Source organism: Numida meleagris, chromosome 4 (assembly GCF_002078875.1).
Source record: "Numida meleagris isolate 19003 breed g44 Domestic line chromosome 4, NumMel1.0, whole genome shotgun sequence".
In the NCBI taxonomy this organism is placed as follows: domain Eukaryota; kingdom Metazoa; phylum Chordata; class Aves; order Galliformes; family Numididae; genus Numida; species Numida meleagris.
In genome coordinates, this window is record NC_034412.1 from 73201357 (window position 1) to 73218036 (window position 16680).

General features: G+C 39.0%; 1 long non-coding RNA gene across 1 annotated transcript; it reads left to right on the forward strand.

Annotated features, from left to right (window-relative positions):
* Nucleotides 7685-11075, forward strand: LOC110397394. The gene is made up of 4 exons (XR_002437743.1): nt 7685-7771; nt 8838-8941; nt 10295-10440; nt 10762-11075. It is a non-coding gene; the product is annotated as an uncharacterized LOC110397394 (long non-coding RNA).

The window sequence follows — 16680 nt, forward strand, 5'->3', positions numbered from 1 at the left end:
TAACACAGAGCTTAGTTTATCTGTGGGACCAGATAGGGGGGCCAATCAAGCTTATGTGGAAACAGCTCAGTTTGTCAGCTACCACGGACTGTTAGTAGCCTTTTGCTCTGCTCTAATGTTTTATTGACAAATATATTTCACTCAAAATCTATACCTTCATTTTTTGTTATTTTTTAATGTGCAATATACATATAGCTCAATATAGATTATATACACATGTTCATGAATATAAATAGTGCGTAGGTAGAAAATTTAAAAATACAACAAAATATTTGCTTCATACCACTACCTGGGTTGATGCAAATTGTAAGATCTGCTGTGACAGCCCCGAGTGCAGCAGGGTGTTCTGCTGGTTTTTTTTAAATGTATCTTCTGCGTTCCAAGTCTTTCACTAGGAAGGGCTGTAAGTATTTCATGACAGCCTGAATACTTTTTCTGAACAGCTACGGTTTCAGATGACAGGCACGTAAATGGTCTTCATGGAAGATGGAAGTGACTTGGCTGATAAGTGGGGATGTGGGGCTTCTTGTATCAGGACTGGGGTTATGCAGTGCTCTCATGGAATTCCTGGGAATGCCAGGTCAGTGTGTGAGCAATCTACTCTGAAAATGCATAAATATAGTAGAGATTTAGTACTTTACACTGGAAAGAATCTCTGCAGATCATCCTGTAAAATTCCCTGCAGGAAGCACAGCTACTTCATATCAAGTTTTATAAGACCTCATTCATTCATGTGTTGAGTATCTCCAAGGATGGAGATCCCACAACATCTCTGGGTCTATGTTCCTCTGTCACCACCCTCATAACAACAACAACAACAACAACAACAAAACCACATTTATTATTTTTATTTTTTATTGGAATTTCCCAGGTTGCAATGAGTAAGAGTTGCCACTCTATTACTTCAGACTTCTGAGACAATTTTCTGTATATATATACAGTCCAAGGAATAGCCATTACATTACATCATGACTGTGACATAGGACAATACCCTCTGTGTGTGTCTGATGGCTGGTAAATCAAAGTGATGGAGCAGAAGAGACTTGCTACCACATATGTCTGGATAATCACACTAGGTGATTTTCCACTTGCTTTATGATAGTCACTTCTCATGTACTGAGCCACTAAGAAATATGCACTATATCAGGTGAGGAAAAGCCTCCCTTTTATGTGCTGTCATTCATGAGGTAAACATAATAATTATTTTTTAATTTTAAATGCAAGTCAGTACTTGACTATGGAGAGCTGCATTCCTAATACAGCCCGTGGAAGATGGAAAGATACCACCACATGGTGTCTGGTGAGTAGGAAAAGTACCAGCAACAACAAACAAATGCAATTGTAGGTGTCTGTCAGAGAATATAGCTTACTTCTGTTACTTACTTCTTACTTCCCAGCCTGCTAGATTTGAAAGGAAAATAAAAATGTGGAGAGTAAACAAATGTCAGTGAAAGTGACCAGTCTTTCAGGTCAAAATGTTATTTGCAGCATATCTCTAACTGTAACCTACACTGGGATGTATGCTCCATCTGCTGATAGGTGCATGCTGAGTGAGGGCGTTGCCTTTCTGTTAATGGACTAGCTCTCTCCTCGATTGCTCTGGAATTGCTCAGAAGTGGTTTTGTTTTTCTGTTTGTTTCTGGAGTGGGCTCTTTTTGGCATTTTGGGTTGGTTGGTTGGTTGGTTAGTTGGTTTGGTAGTGCACCTTGCTTGGGTTCCAAAGAGCCTGTTTTCAGAGACTGAGGTAGAAGTACAGCGTTGTGGAGAGACAATATGTAATGCTCCATCCTTTCTCAGCCACATAACAGCCATTCACAGGGGTTAATTCTCCGAGTAGAGCAGCACTCAGTCATGGGCCATTGCCAACACAATCGTCAAATGCTTGCAGTAGGGCAGACATTTCTCTGCTGGCTCAGTTAGTGACTCCTGTATGTTTTAACTCCTAAACTGTATGTTAGTTCAAAACATTCTTACACTCACTCAATTTTGCCGATAAACAGAGTTTGTTATCCTTATTCCTTGCTTCCTTCCATCCATGTGTACTGGCGTTTGGATAACTTGGTTTCCCGAGCTTCCTGAGAATTGCCTTTATGCTCTGAGTGAGCTTCAGTCCTTGTGCAACACTATCACAAACAAATTTCAAGGAAAAGTGTGTGAGCAGGACACACACAGTGCATATTAGGCAACATACAGGGCAATGTGTGAGACTCATTCTTGATCACTTCCTAGTCTGGCATTTCTCCCAGTGCTCCAAAACTGGAGTGGTGCTGAGACTTTTGCTGACTGCAGGAAACATCAGATTCACACTAGCGTGAAGCCAACTAAAGGCTTGTCAAATGCACTGGTAGATGGGTATCTCTGCCGTTTCTTCAGTGCTCCCTGTTTTTCCTTAGATCTGTAAATCCCTTTGAGTCAACAAAGACAGGGACCAATCTCAGTTGCATGACTAGTGCATTTGTTACATATCTATTCATGGCATTTTCTTATTAAGAGATTTACTGATTTATTACGACACTGCAGATAACACTTCCTGGAGCCACAGGATGAATTTGACTTCCTCTTCATTTCTTCCCCTGCAAAGACAATAGCATAACATTAAGCAAGACAACATCCTAATGCCAGGATAAAAATAAGGATGAAGTTATTGGCGAAGAAGCATTTGGTTCTGCCTGTCTATTTGTACATTTCCTTCTTTGTGGTCGCAGAAATGTATGCAGACAAAATATGCTTGGAGGGTAAAATATACTTGTAATACTTTCTTATTAGCAGCTGCCCAAAATAGCTGTTGTTCCATTGGAAAGTGTTTTTCTTTAGTTAGGTTTTTTTATTCCCTGACCATTTTACAGAAATCAAAGAGTATTTTAATGTTCTTATTAAATGCTGAGAGATTAATAGCAATGCAGAAAGCTTTCTATTACAAAGATTATTAATTTTTTCTGAAAATTTTTATACCAAAAATCAGATTCTAATGAGTAAGGATTATTTAGACAGTATGGCTTATGTAGAGATAGAAAGTGAACAGGGGGCCTGAATAATATTTGCAGACTTTGCAAATCGTGGGAAAAGTGTTAAACTAGATACAGTGTTTAAAGCATTTTGAAGAGTTGTCCTTTGCATTTGTGGTGGATAGAAGCAACAGTAAAAGTGAAACATGAATATTCATAGCATTTTAAATACTGAAAGCATTTCTGCTTTAAATTTCTTTGCAGACATTTTGAGACTGTGTAAGTTATTAAAGAGGAAGGAATTTGACGCCTCTTCTACTTTCCAAAGACTAGCATCCTTTTTTTTTTTTCTAATATGGCACCTGCGTGGGAAACGAAAAAATATGGCTGAGTTTTATGAATATTACTGGTTTGTGCCAAGCAACTTGTTTAAATGCTGCTCTCCAGTATTCATGGTTAATATTTCAAGACAGTCAGAACTGGCAATGAAAATTCACCTCAGTTTTGTCCTTGTATGTTGCTGTTCAACCTTTTTAATGAACACATTTTCCTTCAAAAGCCTTTCTCCTCTTCCTTTCTATTGCAGTCACCTCACAACAGTCTATCTTTTGCAGTAATGACAGTGAGTTTAAACAAGAGTTTAAAGTAAAACCATGCTTCACACTGCATTACAGTTAGAATTCAATTGCTTTAACTGATTGTGGGCTGTGCACAGCAGTGAATGTTTCTGTTTTCTAAAAACAAGTTCTGACAGAACTAATACACTAAAACAAGGGCCCAGGAGTGAGCCAGTGTCCAGGTGGTACTGGGAATATCAAAGACCAGACACATCTGGTCACGTTTCCATTTACCAAAGGTGAGATTATCCCACACTTCTCATCAAGAGACATCTTAAAAAAAACAGTGACAAAAAACCAAAGCAATGCTGGAGGCTTCTGGAATGCTTTGATGAGAACTTCCTCAAACAGGTGATGCAGTGGCCAACGAGGGAAGATGTACTGCTGGACTTGTTTATTTTGGCTTCATTAAGGCTTTTAACACTGTCTCCTAGAGCATTCTCATAGACAAACTGGTGGACTGAAAACTGACTAAACTGCTGGCTCAGAGAGCTGTGATCAGTAGCTCCAAGTACAGCTGGAGACAAATCACAAGGGGTTGATACCGGGGCCAGTACTGTATAAAATCTTGAAAAATTACTTGTTTGAAGGGACAGTGCGTGCCCTCAATTAGTTCTCAGACAATACAGAACCAGATGCACCTGAGGGCTGTGTTATTGTTTCAGGGGAATCTTGATATGCTGGAGACCTAGGAATTCTGAAATCTGAGAGCTCAAGAGAACTGGAACAATTCAGCATGGAAAAGGCGCAGGGGGCACCTTATCAAGGTAGATAAGCATCTGATAGGAGGAAGTAAAGTAGATCAAGCCAGATTGTTCTCAGTGATATCCAGTGAAAGGATTAGAGGCAGAAATTGAAATACTGAATATTCTGCTTAAACATACAAAATCCCTGCTTTACTGTATGAGTGACTAGGCACTGACTGGCACAGGTTGCCCTCAGGTTATGGTTATCTCCTCAGAGACACTGAGAACTAGACTGGGCATGACACTGAGCAACCTCTGCCGGCTGTCCCTGCATGGAGAAGGGGAGTTGAAATGGGTCACTTCCAGAAGTTCTGTTCAACTTCAGTCTGTGCAAAAGCTGTAAAAGTTAATGCTGGAAAGAAAGCTGAATTTCTAAGCCTTAATTATCTTCTGAAAGAGCCAAGCAGATTGCTTTGTATCTTATGGCACAAAATTAAACAAGCTCTAGGTTCAACCTTATTTCCTCTTCTGTGAGTGCATTCTTAACTTTCCTAGCTTTCTGCCTTGGAATTTGCTGACTCCAAATTCTGTTTTAAATCTGAGAAGGTCTCCAGCTCTGCAGATTTCTGCTCCTGTCCAGGGGAAATAATTTCAGCCTCTCAAATTGTGCATCTCCACTGAAGGGTGTTTACTGAAGTGAATATTGGGATTCCCCATAACATATGGCTACAAATTTATGTATTCATCCCATTTTCACTTTCAAAATCTGTAGGAATTGCGGCCAGGTTTTCTTCAGATCCCACTACAAACAGAAGTTATCTAAAGAAATAGTAAATATGCTGGAAGTCACAATGATGACTCTTTCATTCAAGAAGTAGATTGACTTGAATATAAACCTATTGCAAAAAGAAAGGAATATCTGCCTTTTTAAAAGCCACACTGAGAGCTTAATTTACCAAATTCCAGAAGATATATCGAGCCTTACAACTAAGCCTGAGGCAGTATATGACTCATCATGCTTTCTGTCACCCTCCAAGTGCCAATCTGAAACACTCAGGATTTAAATGAATGAATGAATAAATATATCTATATATTATATATAGGAAATACTACTTTTCTGAAAGAGTGGTCAGACGCTGGAACAGGCTACCCAGGGAGTTGGTAGAGTCACCGTCCCTGGAGATGTTCAAGAAACGTTTAGATATAGCGTTGGGAGACATGATTTAGTGGGGTTGTTGGTGGTAGGTGGATGGTTGGACTAGATGATCTTGTAGGTCTTTTCCAACCTAGCTAATTCTATGATTCTATGATTCTATATGGTAAGCTAAGGTCTTGATTAAGATAAACAAAACAAATGAACAGACTAAATTAAAACTAAATTCGTAAAAAGAAAAGCACCAAGCAGTTAAAAGCAGGAAAGTGTATGGCTGTATACAAATGCATATATTCCCATCTTCAAATTCTAAAGCACTGAATGAAATTGTTGTGCACATCAGAGGAAATACATTTATGTATGGGAATAAACATAGAGTGCTATAGTCCAGAAAGTGATTTACTTTCTCCTCAAGGACATGAGGAGTCTGACATGAAAGGAGTGTTCAGTGTGACTGAAGGCAAAGGTTTCAGCACAGCTTGAGCTAACATGCACCTTTCCATTTTGCTAAACCTGATCAAATTACAAGCTTTTCCATATCCCTTTGGTTAGTGCCTGCTTTTTGGATCACATATCCCATAATGTCAACTGGCACAAAATCAAGAATTTAATATACTGTACTACACTGTAATTCAGCATTGATCCATGTGTGTTTTATCAGAAGCAATACTCATATAAATACAATACAGCTTAAATTTGGTTACTCAAGTTTACACTTTCATGCGAGTCATGAGTATAACATCATGGTAAAATGAATTGCAACAAAAAAAACCTGAAGCACACCAAAAAGTTATGTGTTGTACCTGATATTAATGCACCATGCATTATTAGAGAAATATTCTGCATCACCAGCGGGCCAAAGACATGGCTTAATGTAAAGTATATTTGTGTTATAACTTGACAATGGCTAAAACCTATTGCTTGGATCATATTTATGAAAACTGAAAGTAGAATAGCTAATGCCTGTTGAAGCAAACGATTACATCAGTGAGGAAGTTTCCTAATGTGGCTTGATATAATATTACATAATGTTCAAATATTAATAAAATTACAAATCTAGGCTGACATGCATCCCTCTCAGGCTGTGCTTTCGTGTTATGTACAAGATGATACCAAACCATGGTAATGGCAAAAACCTTGCCTTTGCTTTGCCTCTGGCTGTGCACTTATAATGCCTGGTGAGTGCTCAGTGGTGAGCTGAGAACTGATCTGATCTAAAATCAATCCATGACAATAAATGCTAATTTTATCTATTTATTTTGGCTGGATTAGCTCCTTGATTTGCCCAGCTGAGCTACAACAGAGGGCAAGCATTGGCCAAAAGGAAGCAAGGGAAATGAGCAACCAAAATTGAGGCAAGGGCTTAGTACCCATATCTTCCAGCTTTCCTTGCTCTGTTGCAGTTGGAATTCTTGAATCAAATCCTTGTTTGATTCCTGTATATTGTGAAGTTCCCTTTGTCTCCAGGGTTTGATCCTCACCGTATTACTAGTGTATTCTTTTGTCTGTAGTGTAGCCTTTTGACAAGTATGTTAAACTCATATGCTATTTTTCAGAGGAGGCATCTCTCCTGTCTGTCAGCAGCTTCTTTACTGACTCAAATTATCTTTATATTCACCAGTATGCTTCCAGAGCCTGGGTGGGTAAATAGCCATAAAAGCAGAGTCTGCTCTCTATGACACATACCCTGTTACAGAGATGAGTAAATTCTCTGATGTTAACATATCTGCCCAGCTCCTGGGACAACGTGTGTGGGACATTACTCATTCAGGAGCTGCATCAAGGACTGCAAGTTTTCCATCATTAGAGACATGCAGCAGAACAATATCATTGGGGATGGTAGGATTTTTTTTTTACTAATTCTGTAGATAATTTCTCCTCCCTTAAAGGAATTTAGGAAAAATTAGCTGGATTGAATTCACATGACTGTCAACACAGTAGGTGACTCCTTGACCATTTTTTCCTACCTAACATACCAATGTTCAAATTTTGCTTAGAACATATTTGTTCTAACAATAGTTTGAATTCCTTATAGTTCTAAAGAAAGTCTCTGAGCCGTAAGTACAGCATCAAAAGTGACAGCAGCCTCTGTATCTGCAGACACTCTGACTCAATCGATCACTTCTGAGAAGTGTCATTTTAGTGTGCTGTGGACTAATCAGTTAATTATTTAATTGGTGCTCCAATTAGGATAATGTAAGTAATTTGGGTAAGGAAGAGGTTTGTTTCCTCTGCTAGGCTACAAATTCTTACTTTTCACTCTCTATGGTGCTTAGAAGATGGGAAGGGAAAAACTGTAAAAGAAGAAAAAGGAAATTATGCATTGCAACTATATCCTGAATCAAACAACTAAAAAGCACAGCTTGTAAGGTAAGGAAGAACTTATTTAAAAGCTACTACATAAGCAATAGATCTTACCAGCAATGCAAACACTCTAATAAGGACCATTTCCCATGGAGGGACACTGACTGAAACTGCATCTGCACCATGTTTTTGTGGTGGTGTAGAGCATTCTTTTGTCCAACACAGAAAAGCCAGTGTGTGAGGAAGCTTTTCATGACATGTTGCAGGTTGTCAGCAGTTTCTTTTTCATTATGTGGCTAGATCTCTTACTCTGTTCATAACTTGGAATAGCGCGTTTATGTTACGGCCTGCAACTGACTCCACGTTCTAATCTCCTACTATTCATTCTCCGTATTCGCAATGAAAGTTTGTAAATTATTTGCGTTGCAGAGCATTAATGATCAGATAATTTCCATTTATTATGAGCTCTTCATAATGCTATAAATGATTACTTGAAATGATTCCCTCTCTCACTGCTCACGCATTACAGTGGTTGCTGTGGCCTAAGTATTTATGCTTGAACAGTTGTTGCTTTGTTACCAAGTTATAATAATGATAACATGTCAACGTTCAAGTCTAATGAGTATAATGTATGTATCAGTATTATTTTAATAATTATTGATAAGATGGCTATCATCATTACTCGAGAAAAAAACATAATGTAATGAAAATAAGCTGTGATACTTCATAGTTTCAGTAATGAATTTAGGTTGTGACAGAAAGTTTCAAAACTATTGATTTCACCTGACTCCTGCTGCAGATCTTGATCTTTCTCTTGTTCAGAGTTTCCACCTGTTTTTATTAACTGGATTTTTTTTAGATGTGTAAAACTATTCCCTTTCCACATATGAGAATTGTTTCTGACATTTATTTTCTATGGATGTTGGCATTTGAATTCTCATGATAGTAATTATACTTGAATCCCTTACACCTGCTTGAGTACAAATTGCATATTATAACCTTGCATTCAATTACACTTTCCAGTAACAATATATATATATTTTTTTACATCTTGGTATGAGTGCAATATAACAATGAATACTGCTGTTCAGAATATTCGTAAGCCTCCTGCATCAGAATTAATTTTTATCAGTGTTGAAGAAATAAAAAGGGAGGATAAAAAAAAGAGGATAAAGCCAGACTCTTTGCAGTGGTGCCCAAGGATTGGAAAAAGAGACAATGGACCCAAACTGGAAGGTAAGAGGTTCCATCTAAACATTAAGAAGCACTTCACTGCGCAGGTGATGTGCAGTGAGGTTGAGGCCACTGTCCTCCCTCTGCAGCGGTCCATAATGCAGTCTTGTTGTAGGAAAGACAATGACTTTTTTCATAGGAGTTTTACCAAGATTTGTGTTATATCTACCTAATCAAGGAACAGTGCTATCAGTGGAACCTGAAGGTCATATCTAGTCTTCAGGTGCCATTATTTTTTTGTATTTTGTAATTTTGCATAAAAGCATTTAAAATAAAGTGCAGTGTTGAGGGTATAAAATAATCTTTAACTCCCATTTGATATTTCAGCTAAATGCCTCAAAAAAAAAAAAGGTGGTTTAAATGAAACAGAAAAACTATGAAATTCACTTTTTTTTTGTATGGTGCAGTATCGTAGGGAATCAAAGAAAAGGAAAAACATGTAAAGAAGCTAAGAAAATAATTATTTTAATTGGAAAATAAATTGAGGGGGAGAATTATCCAAGAAAAATACTTCAGAATATGACTCACACTATTTTCACAGCAAGTTAAAAATTGCTTAGAAATGTAGTATGTTATTTGGAATGGATTTTAAACTAAAATTTTAGAAAATCTTATTTCTCATCCTGTCTCCCTGCCTGATGCATCTTCAAATAATTCAGTCTCTTCATGTTCTTTTACACTTCATAAAATCTGACTAGATGAAGTAACATGGTATATTGGTACACTGGTTTTAACAAGTCGGTAAAAAGCACAATAGACATTTTCCTGCTAAGCCAGAAATATGACTATTTCAGTGCATTGTTAAATTAGGGTTAAAAATGGGGTTTGCACAAACCACATCCTATCTGTAAGCATGAAAGTAATGTTTGTCATTCATAGGAAGGATCTATAACCAGAGTAAGTGAGAATAGTCATCTGTAACAGAGATCACTGGTGCTTTAAGGATTATTTTAAAAGTAATAGTCATTGGTATTTACTAAAATAAGAGAATAACTTTTGCATCCTCCCAGCACATGCAGTTGTACAAAACTCTTTAAAGCATAAAAGTATTTAACAGGCTCCTGAATTTCAGTAAATTTAATGTGGGATGAGAATCATTTTTTCATTTCATGGTATATTTCCCTCATTCTGAATCATAAACTCATTCTAGGCAATTGTCATTAGCTCAGTAATAAGGGAGCGTCTCAAAGACATCTCATGCCCAGTGCAGAAGAATGCAGATATCCGTATCTGCATCATTTTTGAATAATTTAAAATAGGTATCCGAGTGTTTGTTTGTCTTGCTAACTGCTGTGATGACTTGCATCCTGTTGAAATCTCTAAGTAGTTGGATCCTTGATTCCTTCTCTTCCCCAGGAGAGTAATGGTGCTCGCTTGCAGCAAAGGGGCAGCTGGAGGCTGGGCCTAGAAGCACCCTGAGCAGATCTGCTCTTCCTGCTATCTAAAAGTGCATGGCCTAGGCCTTCAGATGCCATGGACGAAAGGATCACGTTGTGTTCCAGGTGAAGCTTCTAACTTTTCTTGCCTTCTCTTGTGGCAGCTGATTTAGTGTATATCTTGTGGTGCTCACAATGGTTTCCACCGGGGCTTTGTTAGAGATGGGAGAACTATGGCAACTGGGATAGAGGCAGCTGATAAGAATGATCAACCTCTTAAACCGCCCATCAGCCACATAAGTCTTGCTGGATATCTAGCAATACAGGCACACATGAGAAAAGAGAAATACTCTTTCTTTTTTTCTTTTATTTTTTAATTCACACAATAATGAACTATTTTTTTCTGATTTTGTGAAATTTTCTTTCTTCTATATATTTTTCTTACAGAAATGATTAATACTTAGATGTGCCTTTTATTTGGAAGCAATGACATAGATGTTTTGGAAGAGGGGGCTGGACTGAATGGGACATTGTACTTAACAGTGAGTTCACAATGCACTCAACATCTAGTAAAACTTCCTCTACATAGAGAGCCTTCCTTTTTGATCTTACAGCCTTCGATCAGGTTATAAGAGGCTATATAACAAAGGGGAGGTTGTGTAATATTGCGCTGCTTCAAGTAAAATGTATTTCATATTCATTCTTCTGTACTATATCTCCCGTTCATAGTTATACTTGATAGTCACCATAAATAAATTCAGGGTTAGACTGCACCTTTCAAGGTGACTTGTGCGGGATAAAGGTAGTTGTTATTGTGTTTCAGCTCTTTGTAGTATACGTAGAAGGCAAGGAGGGTTTTATCAAAAAAAAAAATATTTCTATTTCCTGCTTTTCTTTTTTTTCTCATAGCAGAAAGTCAGAAAAAAAGAATACTATTGATCTTAGACTTTCTCAAAGAAAACTTGCAGAGCAATTGAAGGGGAATAGATTTCTCCGAAGTTGGTTTGTTTAAATTCCATTTGTGTGAGGGATAATTTTTCTTTTCTTAGTATAATTCATCCTTATGATTTTTTTCCTTAGTTTAGTGAAAAAAATTCTTCCTTATCAGTCTTTTCTGGATGTTTTCCAATCTTTTCTAGCTTCAAGCTTTTCCAAAATTAATTTGCTTAAATTTTGTTTGTTTGGGGATTCATTTTAGTTTGGATCTTTGACTATTTTCCCAGCATGTTACATTCTGGTGAATTCTTTATTAGCTGTTGTGATAGGAATTTTTTTCCTTAGCTTCAGTACTTAACATCACATTTCCTTTTCTAAAAGGGTGAGCGCTTACAAGGCCATTTCTGAGATCTGTGTTTACTTCAAAACCCAGGGGAGATCAAATGCTATGCACCTCTTAGACACAATTCTGAGGAAGAAATATTTTTATTTTCAGAAATTTCTGCATGCATAGCGGAGAAGTCAATATCAGGCAAACCTCAGCTGTATAACATTCTCTGTGGTTAGTTTGAAAACATGAGTACGTAAGGGTTTTTAATATATGGAAAGCCCGTCCTGAATCATCTGAGAAATTCTCCCTGTTGCCCTGCAGTGTTGAGGGAATGACACAGAGCTGGAGCTGCAGGCAGGTGCACAAAGCAGGGTGATACCCAGATCCTGGATGACAGCCAGGGTAGGGGGTGACTTCCGCCACTTCTGCACAGTGCCTGATCATAGAATCACAGAATGGCTTGGGTTGAAAAGGACCTCAAAGATCATCGAGTCTTAACCCCCCTGCCAAGTGCAGGGTCGCCAACCACTAGACCAGGCTGCCCAGAGCCACATCCAGTCTGGCCTTGAATGCCTCCAGGGACGGGGCACCCACAACCTCCCTGGGCAACCTGTTCCAGTGCGTCACCACCCTCTGTGTGAAAAACTTCCTCCTAATATCTAACCTAAATCTCCCCTGTCTCAGCTTAAAACCATTCCCCCTTGTCCTATCGCTATCCATCCTCACAAACGATCGATCCCCCTCCTGTTTATACGCTCCCTTCAAGTATTGGAAGGCCACCATGAGGTCTCTCCGGAGCCTTCTCTTCTCCAAACTAAACAAGCCCAGTTCCCTCAACCTTTCTTCATAGGAGAGGTGCTCCAGCCCTCTGATCATCTTGGTCGCCCTCCTCTGCACTCGTTCCAAGAGCTCCACGTCCTTCTTGTTCTGGGGCCCCCAGGCCTGGACACAGTACTCCAAATGGGGCTTCACAAGAGCCGAGTAGAGGGGGACCACCACCTCCCTCTCCCTGCTGACCACTCCTCTTTTAATGCAGCCCAGAACATAGTTGGCCCTCCGGGCTGCCAGCGCACACTGCTGGCTCATGTCCAGCTTCTCGTCCACCAGGACCCCCAAGTCTCTCTCCGCAGGGCTGCTTTCAAGTACTTCTTCCCCCAGGTTGTATAGATACCTGGGATTGCCCTGGCCCAAGTGCAGCACCCTGCACTTGGCCTTGTTGAACCTCATTAGGTTCTCGTGGGCCCACTTGTCCAGCCTGTCCAGGTCCCTCTGGATGGTTTCCCTTCCTTCCAATGTATCGACTGCACCGCTCAGCTTGGTGTCATCTGCAAACTTGCTGAGGGTACACTCGATTCCATCGACTATGTCATTGATAAAGACATTGAAGAGCACCAGTCCCAGGACTGAGCCTTGGGGGACACCACTCGTGACCGGCCTCCACCCTGACATAGAACCATTTATCACAACCCTTTGGCTGTGATCAGCCAACCAGTTCTTAACCCACCGAACAGTCCATCCTTCAAATCCATACCTCTCCAATTTGGAGAGAAGGATGTGATGAGGGACCCTGTCAAAGGCTTTGGAGAAGTCCAAGTAGATGACATCCATCGCCCTCCTCCCATCCACCGATGCCGCCACTTCATCGTAGAAGGCCACCAGATTGGTCAGGCAAGATCTACCCTTGGTGAAGGGCAGATGGAGGTGGCAGGCAGCTCCCAACAGCCATGTAAGCCAAAAAAAAAAAAAAGGAGAACTGGTGCCAGGAGTCCAAAGTAAACAGGCAACTTTTTCCCCCTTTCCTTCCAGTCTGTGAGTAATCAAGCTGTTTGCCCCCTCCCCTTTCTGCTTCACCTGTATAAATGTGCAAACTGACATCAGGCTGTGCTAGATGGGATGCACATGAGTACGCCCCATCCTTTTGCAGAAGAAGAGAAGTGAGGTTCCTGGAGAGCATGTGAGAACCTACCAAGATGGAAAAGAGAATGTATGCTTAGGCAACCAGAGGATTCAGATCATCAGATGTTTTTCTATAGAAACAAAGTTTGCCCAGAAGGAAAAGTTGTGCCTAGAAATGATTCAAGCCAATATTAATTCCCAGCAAGTCCCATGCTAGTTCTCTAAAATAAAAATAATTGAGAACATTTGTTCTGGTAGCAAGATACTAGGTGTCCCAGAAGTGCCTTTGAGAATAAAATTCCCTCTACCATGTATCAGATGTTATAAATCATTTTACTTGTATTTTGGCAAACCAGCTTATTATCTTTTTTCTATTTAGAAACAGCTGGGATGGTTTAAGTGCTGGAATAATGTGGGAGACAATTAGCAATTGTAAAAAGTATTAAACAGCCCTAAAGGAGTTTCTTGGCTCATAAAGCTCACAATATTCTGACAAGGGATATTTAACTTAAATAAACTTAATGTATTTTCTATTTTCTCCAACTTGCCTGGTGCCTTAAATTATTTCTGAAATATAGAATGAGAGTATATTAATTCTCGTACTTGAATGCTTTGGACCAGTCTCCAGGGAATTCTCTTAAAGCAGATCACATTGTAGCTTTTGATAAAATGCAGCTCGGGCTTTTGCGTTTTCCACTCCTCCAGCTTTTCCATTCCCAGCTGAGTTAGCCTGAGTTACATGGAAAAATAATTATATTTTGCTTGTCCTTTAAGTTGCCTCACAAAAATTCTACTCCCTCATTTTGAATGAACAGGACACCCAACCACATTTCCTTTTGCCTGGCTAGAAAGAGTGAAATTGTCCTGTCATTTCCTTCTCTAGAATTTATAACTCTGGTGCCTGTAAACAAATACAGATATATCAAGATGTTAGAGATGCTACGTGAAATCCAGGCACCATGGTGTTCTCAGGATGTTGTGTTTAAAGCTCATGTTGTGAATTTGCAGTGAATTCTAGGTGGGATTTGTTTGTTTTCCAATAGCACAACTCCTACACTGCAACGGGTACAGTGGGGAGATGACTAAGTAAGAGCCATGTTCAACACTGTGCTGTGTAAATGATGAGGAAGCACACACAGCCTTCTCTTATCCTGGGCGCATCCATTTAGAGAGTATGAAAAGCGTTGAGAGACATGTATTAACATATGTGTAGCTACTGTGCTCCACAAGAACTGTCTTTTAAGTGTTTGTTTGTCAGCTATCATATCCAACAGTTGTTTTTTTTTCTTAAAATGTGTTTCCACACTTATATGTCATTTCATTATTGAAGAAATGCTACTTTAATCTTCTGAATGCTGGATGATCCCTAAGGGATTTCAGGACACCACTTAAAGTCAGCTTTTATAGCTCTTTTATGCTTTATGACTAACACAGTTATTTTGAAGGGAAAAGAATGCCTACGATGTAGATAAAGGGCAAAAAATAAAATAATTATACTTAGGCAGTTCATAATAGGAAAAGGAACAAGCAAACACATTAATAATTTGTTATATTTAATCACAAGCTACTGTGTTACTCCCTTAGAGGGAGATTTCCTGAAGACATTCTGCTCAAAAATTATTGAATTATGTTAGGATGAGAGATTATTTAAGAAATTATGTTAACTGAGAGAATCAGACACATCAGGGAGGTAAAAAGACATTCTTTGCCTAGAAAGGACCTTTGGGGATCTATGTATTTAGGGGGCTGCAAGATTTCAGGATACATTATTAAAATGTGCAGTGACATACCAAATGATTCATTGTTCTTCAGTAACTGCATGTGATGGGCTGTGATTTTCATCAAGGACTCCAGAAGTTCATAAGTATTTACCACTATTTTATAAACATTTGTTTTCCCCAAACTGCCTCTCCTTGTGAAAAACTATCAGAGAGAAAGTTTCTGTCTCTGATTTCCTCACTTAGGTCTCAGAAACTTTATAATATTAGACAGAAGGGACAGAAGGCTTCTCTGGCTGAGTGGAAATAGGGCTTTCTGCGCAAGGGGAAGCTGTACCTTCACAGATGCTCTTTGGGACCATCAGGAGATGAACTGTGTCTGGACAAGGCTTACACAAACAAAACCTCCAGCCAGTCTGTATTGGGAGCAGACTATCTGGCCATCAGCAATTGCAGCAATGAGAGTATGCAGACAGTTCAGAGATGAACAGGAGGTCAGATGGTATCTGTACGGATGAACTGAGGGCACCATGAACTTATGTGTGTGTGACATAGCTCCTAATCTGGGTAATTCAGGGACAGCTGCTCAGTGACTGCATTCAGTTAGTGCTGTGAAGGCTTGTGCTTTAAGGTAGGATTCCTTCATCGTTTCTGGTTTTGTTTCAGAGCAATTTTGTATGTTTGTTAATGAACTTATGTGATCCTTTTCTCAGTGGTTTACGAATTCAGCATTACTATTGGGTTAATACTATTTTTTTTATTTACTATTGGGCCATCTTTTCCCTTTATTAGACATTCTGTTGTCTTTGTTATCCCTCAGCCCAGTACTACCCTAGTCTCAAGATTTAATTTCTTTAGTAACCAGTAACTGGCTGTTTGTGATTTGTGACTTAGCCCTGTGGTTTCTGGTGTCATCCTGCACTGATACTTTCAAGGCCTGTGCTGTCATATTGAACTTCTGGGATCTGCTGTATTTTTTTTTCAAGAGCCTTGAAAGTATTAATTTCTGATGAAGCACAACCTAGGCAAATATGCATCCTTGTTCAAGACTTATTAAAAGAAGTATGCTCCACAGATATGTTTATTTCTCTACAGCTATTCTCTAGTGACTAACTGATAATAATATATATTAGTTATGGTAATATCATTGTAATCAAAATTCCTGGTGGCATTTCAGTCACTAAAATGTTAGGAGCAATTTTTGAATGTTTATAGCATGTTAGTTTTGGTCACCACCCTAATGTACATATATAATTTGATAGTGCAGTATTTTGGCATCAAGAGCTCAGAGAAGATTTGTGGAATTAAACTCATATCTTTAGTGTACTTCACACATTACTGAAAACTGTATGAGAATAATACTTAAGTAATTCTGTATGACCACAATGAATATATAAAATTCATTGGTGGGTAGCACTGGGATGCAATTCCTAAATCACTGATTCCAACTCAATGTTATTACCAGCATGAATCAATTCTCCTTGC